The sequence below is a fragment of the Mesocricetus auratus genome, unplaced genomic scaffold, assembly GCF_017639785.1.
Source record: "Mesocricetus auratus isolate SY011 unplaced genomic scaffold, BCM_Maur_2.0 Super-Scaffold_100026, whole genome shotgun sequence".
Taxonomy (NCBI): domain Eukaryota; kingdom Metazoa; phylum Chordata; class Mammalia; order Rodentia; family Cricetidae; genus Mesocricetus; species Mesocricetus auratus.
In genome coordinates this window covers 21,007,317-21,016,041 of record NW_024429207.1, presented here as the reverse complement: position 1 = coordinate 21,016,041, position 8,725 = coordinate 21,007,317, and positions in this window count along the sequence as shown.

Below are 8,725 nucleotides of genomic sequence, written 5' to 3'. Positions count from 1 at the left end.
GAAGTCACATCAAAGGGAACGGAAGTTGGATAGGCAGGAATGGTAACCATTTGGTTTGACTTCAAGCTGTAATGAAAGCTGACCACTGGGATATAGCTTGATGCTACAGCATTTCCTGTGCTGTGAGAGGCCAGCTCAATTCCCAGCATCACATTTAATAACAATTAATAATAACAGATATGCGGTGGTTTGAAGAAGAATGACTCCCAGAGGCTCATATATTTGAATGCTTGGGGAGTGGCACTATATGAAAGAATTAGGAGGTGTGGCCTTGTTGAGTAGGTGTGTCACTGGGGGAGTAGGGCTTTGGGGTTTCAGAAACACAATATCTCTCTCTTCCTGCTGCCTACAATCCAGATGTAGGACTCTCAACTCCTCTCCAGCACAATGTCTACCTGCATGTCACCATACTTTCTGCCATGAGGATAATAATGGACTAAACCTCTGAAACAGCAAACAAGCCCCAATTAAATGTTTTCCTCTTTAAGAGTTGCTGTGGTCATAGTGTTTCTTCATAGCAATATAGCATTGACTAAGACAAGTAACGTCTCTAATCCTAGTAGTTTTCAGTAGCAAAGGAGGGGAAAGCAAGAGCATCTGGAGCAGGAGGAAGCAGACTAGAGGCTCACACAACAAATCACTCCAAACTTTCGGGCTTAGAATGACACATGCTGGATGTCCCACAGTTCCGCAGTTCAGAAACCAAGTGGCTGCTCCAGTCTTTCCAGGTTCTCATCTAGACACTCTGTGCAAGCAGTCTGTCTGCCCAGCTGTTCACTGAATTCTGTTCCATGTGGCTGTTGGGCACAGATCCTGATCTCCTTGCTGGCTGCCATCCCATCCAGGGGCTGTTTTGAGCATCTAGAAGCTACATACAAGCCCTAACTCCTTCTTCAAGGCCTGGAATGGTGCATTAGCTATTTTGGTTTGTTTTTGTGGTTTTTTTCCTTTTATCTTTAAGTTCTGAGGATCAAACCCATAGTTTCACACACAAAAGGCAAAAATATTCTACCACTAAGCTATATCCTGAACCCAGGTCAAATCATTATGATTCATTTCTGGTATTGCCTTTTTTTTTAACAGTTTGGGTGATCAGGATGAAATAGTCAGATAATCCATCTCAATCTCCCCATGTTAAATTCTGATGAAAATGGGGGGGGGGTGATTTGGTCACCACTGCAGGGTAAACAGAGTTGAGACCCAGGCTACAAGTAGTAGCAGCTAAGCTTCTTCTCTCACAAGAACAAAAGAAGAGAGATGGCAATGTGCAGAGGTGAAGTGCAAAACAGTAGCTGAGACAAATTTGAGCAGACATGGCCTTTTGATGGATGCCATTGTTCCTGAAGCAGGACCTCTGAGTGCTGACCCTAGAAGAGCATCCTCAGCAATGCCAGGGAACACACTCAAGAGTTGGTCCACGGCACCATGCCAGATCTGCTGCGGATAGTAACGTCCAGCACTATGTTTAACAGAATTGTCCTCTGGGTGATTTACATGCCTGCTATAGTGTCAGGATCAGTCTTAGGTAAAACATCAGCTTATTGGCTAAGGCTGAAGATGACAGGTAGACAATGGGAGGAGAATGGGAAGGTTTGAAAGAACAATAGGAAGAAAGAGATTGATTGAGAGCCAGTCGAAGGACAGCCTAAGGGCTGCATCCAGCTCCAAGAGAAACCCCACCCCAGCTCTGGATACTAACATGACATCAGAGGACACACTTGTGACAAAAACCAGAGGAGCATAACTGAGCACAGTGGTGATTACTCAACTCTAAACAGAAGAGCAGAAACGGCTGGTGACAGGGCATCATGACAAGGGGAAGAACACTGATTTAAGAGTGTTCAACATAATCTAGGTTCATTTCCCAGCTTTGCCACCTGTAGCCCAGGGAAACATCAACTTTCTTTAAGCTCTCTAATTCAGTTTCCTCAGTATGGATAGATGTGTGGTGGCCCCACCCATGCGAAACAATGTATGAAGATGCCCACCACAGAATCTGACACTCCTGCATAAACTATTATATTGTCCTAATAAATGAACCACTACGATTTTTTAACCCATGTTTCTTCAATTCTACTGGGCTAGGCTGGGCTTCACAAGTCTCTTATGTGGGGACCCAAGTTGACAGAGGTACTCAAAGATGATATATGCCATCGGCTTGTGTCACTAGGAGAGAACAAGGTGAACACACTTACAACCGTGACATTCAAAGCTTCTGCATGTTGCATTTTGTTATAGCCACCTATGCTCCACTGTCCAACTCAAGTCACAAGGGACAGATTCAAAGCCAGCAAGCCAAGATAAGAAAATAAATGATTTGGACAAATAACATATCCCATTATATAATATGCAATAAAATGCCCCTGAATAATTCCAAATGAGATGTTCTAGGGTATTCAGGATGGAGATGTAATTAAAAAGCAAGAGTCAAGGGGCATTCCAAAGCCAACCATCCCTGACAGAGACAAAAGAGGCTTTTGCAAACTCTGGACTTTTAATTACCTTTGCAATGTCCACATGTCTGTTATCTCTACTTGCAATGGTCACTTTTCATTTGCTGGGACTGTCATGACAAAGCACCACATGCTGGGCAACTTCAGCCACAGAAGAACAATCTCATAGAATACCTGAAGGCTAAAAGTCTGAGAAGATAAATTATCTAGTCCCTCTGACCAGGGTCTGAGTGAAGGTGTCCTCTGGGCATCATGCTGGGCTTGTGAGTGGCCTCTTCACATTCACATGGCATTCTTCTTGTACACATATGTGTCCCAAACATTATCTTTATGCAGGAGTACCAATCATATGGTATTAGGGGCACCATGCTATAGTCTGACTATATCTAATTGCATTGGCAACGATTTTGTTTCCAAATAAGGTCACATTGGAAAATAGATATAGAGACACTTCTGTTAGCTTGTCATGATGACTGACAGATACTAAAGGTAATTAGATTAGCTTTCCTTCACTGAAATAAAATACCTGATACAAAAAGTAATAAGGGAGAAAGATTTATTTGTGCTCACTGTTTCAGAGGTTTCAATTCAAGATTGCCTGGTTCCATTGCTTTGGGCTTGAGTTGAGGCAGAATAGCACAGTGGCTAGAGAGAATAGCAGAAGAGGCTGCCAATCTCATGGAAACAAAAAACGGGAACAAGTTAGTAACCAAGGATACAATATGCCTTCCCCGCTATGACTCTGGTGAGGTACTTCTCCCATTAGGTTGACCCTCCTGGAGTTGCTGCTACCTCCCGATGTGCCATCACAGTATAAATTTATCAGTGGATTAATTCCTTGATAAAACTGTCATGATCCAATCACCTCCCAAAGGTTTCATTTCTGAACATTGCAGCAATGGGGACCACCAGCCTCTGGTGACCTTCGAGATCCAAAGTGTAACACAAACCAATTTCTAAAGAGAAAAGCATAATTTTGGCTCACAGTTTTGAGGTTTCAGTCCATAATCAGTTAGGCCTGCAGAAAGATGGTTCATCATTTTGTGAGCATCTGATACAGGTATAAAAGCATAGGAAGAAGGGATGCTGTGGGCTGGAGAGATGTAGTAAATGCTAGAGGATATGAGTTAGGATCCCTATACCCACATAAAAAGCTAGGCATACCAGTGCACACCTCGAATCCCAGCATCTGAGAGGCAGAGACAGGAGGATCTCTGGGGCTCAGTGCCCAGGCAATCTGCCCAATTGGTGAACTCCTGATTCAGTGAGAGACTTTGTCTCAAAAAATAAAGTAGACAGTGGGGCAGTGGTGGTGCATGCCTTTACTCCCAGCACTTGGGAGGCAGAGGCAGGCAGATCTCTGAGGGTTCAAGGCCAGCCTGGTCTTCAAAGCAAGTTCCAGAGCAGTCAGGACTATTATTCAGAGAAACCCTGTCCCCAAAGAACAAAAAGGCAAATAAATAAATAAGCAAACAAACAAATAAAATGGAGGGTCATCAAGATGACTGAGTAGGTAAAAGATGAGTGAAAAAAATGGCATGCTTCATCCACCCCACATGGTGGAAGGAGAAAATCAACCCTGAAAAGGATGTCCACACATTCACCCTGGCACATATGCAGGCCAACACATGAGTAAATTAGTATATGTAAAAATATTGTCTAAACAAGTAGGAGAGGAAAACATCCAACATTGAACTCTGCCTGCCACATGCATGTGTGTGCATCCCATACTCACATAAAACACACACCTAAACACATATACTCACACGGGGGAAACTGGAAGGCTACTGCCCCCTTCAATGGCACTTCCTTTATGACCTAAGGTCCTTCCATAAAGCCCACTATTGAAAGTTCTCACACCTCTCAATATCACCACCACCCTTGGAACCAAGGTTTTAGCACATGTGCCTTTGGGGAACACTTAAGATCCAACTATAACAAGAAATAGTTCAACCCAGAGTCAACAATAAAAACCTTTGCTATATCTTGCTTGTTCTTAGGAATAATCAAAGAACTGTAACATAGCAAGGGACTCAGCATTACAGCAACCTTTCTTAGAAAAGGAACTCCAAATGCGCTGGTTACTTTTTGTCAACTCAATACAGACTAGGGTCATCTAGGAAGAGGGAGCCTTAGCTGAGAAAATTTCTTCCTCAGATTAGCCTGGAGCCAAGTCTGTGGGGTGCTTTCTTGACTAATGATGGATTGGAGGGCACCCAGCACCCACCACTTTGGGTGATGTCATCCATGGGCAGGTGGTCCTAAGAGGTATGAGGAAGGTAGGTGAACATGAGACGGGGGGGTGTTAAGCCAGTTTGCAACATTCCACCATGGCCTGTGCTTCCTTTTCTGCCTCCAGGTTCCTGCCCCGACTTCCCTGCGGGATGGGCAGTGAAGTGCAAGCACACATATGCCTCTTTCTCCCCACAATACTCTTAGTCATGATGTTCATCACAGTGTTAGAAAGGAAACTAGACACCGAGTAGTGAGTTCTAACAAGGGAGAAGCTATGAAGTGTTCCTCCATCATTAGCACGCTATACTGCGAATTGGTGTCCTTGACCTCTGGTCAGAAACTTGCACAGCATTCTACAGAGACAACCACACCGCATGGGCTCCTGACCACATTGAATTCGTTATCCAACCTGAGTATTTATAACATACCCAAGCTCCTTCACACGGAGCCCAAAGAGAGTTAATGCTGTATGTTTCCATTAAACTTAAAAGGAATGTAGCTGGCTATCCATCATGAAGAGGGTGGCGCAGAGCATGGAAGCTCACTGAGTGGTACCCAGCCAGGTCTCACAGGAGGCAGTTACAAAAGGCTCTAGTTGCCAGTATGGAAAGAAGCACCTCTTCCTTGGAACCCATGGCTGACTCCACTAGAACCCCGCCCACTTTCAATGTCTGTCTCTTACGACCTTTCTTATTTTAATAAAAGTGACATTCTATCTGGACCTGCAAAGAGCAACACCTTGCCTACTCGTCCCTGTGTCAAATCCCTTGCTCCCTAGAAAGGTTACTCCTTTCACAGTTAGACAATGTTAGGTACCAGCCGACACCTCCCTGCCCTTTCCTATGGTAAATTCTCGTTGTTACCGGAGATATGATGAACCTTTGCTGAAGCTCTTTCTCTGTCTCCCGCCTATCCTCTTAATTTTCATTTGCTTTGAAATACTGCCCTTCTCCTATCTGCTACCCCCCCCCCCGCCTCCTCCCAGGTCTCTCATACTTACTCAGCTCTTACCTATAAAGGTGCAGCTCCACTATTCAGTGGGGAGGAAGGATGCTGTGAACAGCCTTTTATTCCCATTAAAGGTAATCAACTAAGTATAACACTCCAGTCTCTGCCTCAAAGCAGAAGGCAAATGCAGATACCCTTCCCACACTCAGACTTTTCTCCGCATCACAGGATAGCATGGTTCTACCATGGCAGCCTCAGAATTTCATGTGTTCTCCACAGAGGTCAACTCAGCAATGACCACACATCATTGTCAAGTTCCTCCCAGCAGAGCTAAACACCTAGTTCTGTGATAGTCACAACTATGACCTAGAACAATACCAAGAAAGCTTGGGGCTAGGGAGATGTTCAGTATCGAAGGCACTGGCTGCTCTTCCTGAGGACCGTGGTTCAATTCCCAGCACCAACAAGGCAGTTTAAAACAGCCTGTAACAGTTTAAGAGTCCCAGGTTATCTGATACTTTCTTCTGACCTCATCAGGCACTGCACGCATGCAGTGCATAGCCATACATGAAGACAAAATATACATACACATGAAATACAGTTATAATTTTTAATTAATTAGTAATTAATATCTATTGAGCCTTGGGCAGTAGATCAGTATTTATCCCGAGTATACACATGGACTTTGGACTCCCATCCAACAATGTGAGATGAACTCTCACCCTGAGCTCTTGGGGGAGGGTCTAGGCCCTGCCCTATATGAAATGACAGACTATGGACACCCCCATGGAGGGCCTCACACTCCCTGAGGAAATGAGGGGATATTGAGGAGGGTTGGGGGGAGGGCACGGGAGGAGGGGAGGGAAATGGAGAAGGACCTGGAGCTGACTTGTGAAGCAACCTTGTTTCTTATCTAAATTTAAACTGAAAAATAAATAATAAAAAAAAGCACCTTGAACATCCCCTCCGACTATTTCAGGTTGTAGAGACAGCAAAACCTAGAAGGCACACCCTGTGCTCAAAGATGAGAGGCTGGCCTGTCATGGATTAAATATCAGATTAGGGGCTTTGGTGAGAGGCGAGCCTAGGACAGTCTGTGCTGGTTTGAATGAGAATACCACACCCACCCATGGACTCCGATGTTTGAATACTTGGTCCCCAGTTGGTGGTGGGTAAGTTTAGGCATGGCCTTGATGCAGGGAGTATGTCATTGGAGCCAGGCTTTCAGGCTTCAAAGCCACGCACCACTCCCAATTTTCTGTCTCTGCTTCCTGCTTGCAATTAGAGACGTGAGCCCTCAGCTGTCCCTACCACCACCTGCCTCAGTTTCCTGCAATGATGAGACGTTACCTCGCCAATACTGTAACCCAAGTAAACTCTTCTGTAGGCTGCCCTGGCCACAGTGTTTTGTCACAGCAATGTAATGTAAGTCTCCTTCTAGATGCAGAGACTTCACCTAAATCCACTGCCAGGATATTCCTGCAACAAGCCTTTCAGGTCGATCTCCTGACACATCTGCTGTTTGATACTTGAGTCTCCTCCCCTTAGCTCTGTATTATCATAAGGACCCAGGCAAATGACCTGAAGCCCCGAGCAGACATTATCATTTCAGCATCCTGTAGTACGAGGCATCCAAAACTATACTGACTTCAGTCCCCCATCCACCCAATATGCAAGTACCTGCCTCTCACCCTCATATACCACACCACCTTCAAAAGATGGTCTAAGGAAGCCCAGCATGGAGGTATCAGTCTGTAATCCAGGCCTTTAGGAGACTTAGCTGAAGGATCGGGAGTTCAAAGCCAGCCACAACTATATAGTTAAGTTTGACACTAGTCTGTTCTCAAAAAATAAAGTATAATGTAAGGGTGTGATGAGACAATATAAAGATTATTAATTCTTTCTAATTTCTGGATTCAGCTGCTCCTCCACAGCACAATGACCTTTGGCCTTTGTCTCTTACAAGAATATGGAACCTCAGATGTAGCTCAGTGGTGGGGCATTTATTGCCTAGGGTGAATGAGACTTTATTCCCAGTAGCACTACACCTAAATGGAGTTCCAGAAGCTTTCTTAAGATACCTTAAAATTAATTGTTAGGCATGGTAGTACATGCTTTTAGTCATTTAGAAGGCAGAGGCAGGCAGAGGCCTTCAAGTTTGAGGCTGGCCTGGTCCACATAGTAAATTCCAGACTAGATAGGGCTACATAGTGAGATCCTGTCTCAAAAATAAATGTTTTCCCTAAAAGTATTTCAACATTTACTAAATCTATGATAATCATTTTATCTCAAAAGATACTTCTTGAGATCAATATATCTTGGAATATTATATAGGCACAGTTTAACTTATTCCCATTAAATAAGGTACATATTAATTTCTTATTTCTGTATAAAAGTATTTTTGCATTTGAAATAAATTCCAAAAGTAGCCTCATATAACATATCATTTAAACCCAGAATTTATATCATCAAAAAAAATGCATCAAGTCGGCCCTCCAATCAGCCAATAAGCCTAAGCAAAAACTACCTTCATTGCCTAAACCTCAGGGTGCATATATTTTATTAAAATGTTAATTGTATTTTACCTAAAATATAAATGGCTCACTTGATTATTTGAATGTTGTATTTCTAATAGACAAGACGAGATATTTCAGGCTGGTATTTGCAAATTGATTCTCTGAAAACGCATTTACTTGCATTTAAGCAAGAGGAAGCAAGTATAACCAGCCCAATTTTTCCTGTTTCTGACCAGAAATGTTCCGTGTTTGGCAGATCACTCACGCCAACTGGATAGAGACCTAGTTAAAGTGAATTTTCAGTCTCAACATATCCTAACCAGCTACGTTTAAACATCTGTGCCCCCTACACTTCCTTTCTCCAACAGGTGGCCCATTATATGAACATATGAAAGCATCATTAAGAGTAAAAATCACCAAGTTTATAAAGATCACCATGGTAGCTAATGGTGCTCAGCTGCATGGTAATTCCACCATCGCGGAATTGCCAGGCACTTGTTTATAATACATTCATGTTGCTCCCTTTTAAAAGGGTAAAAATGTTCAGCTACCATCCTGTACATTTTTTCAGTA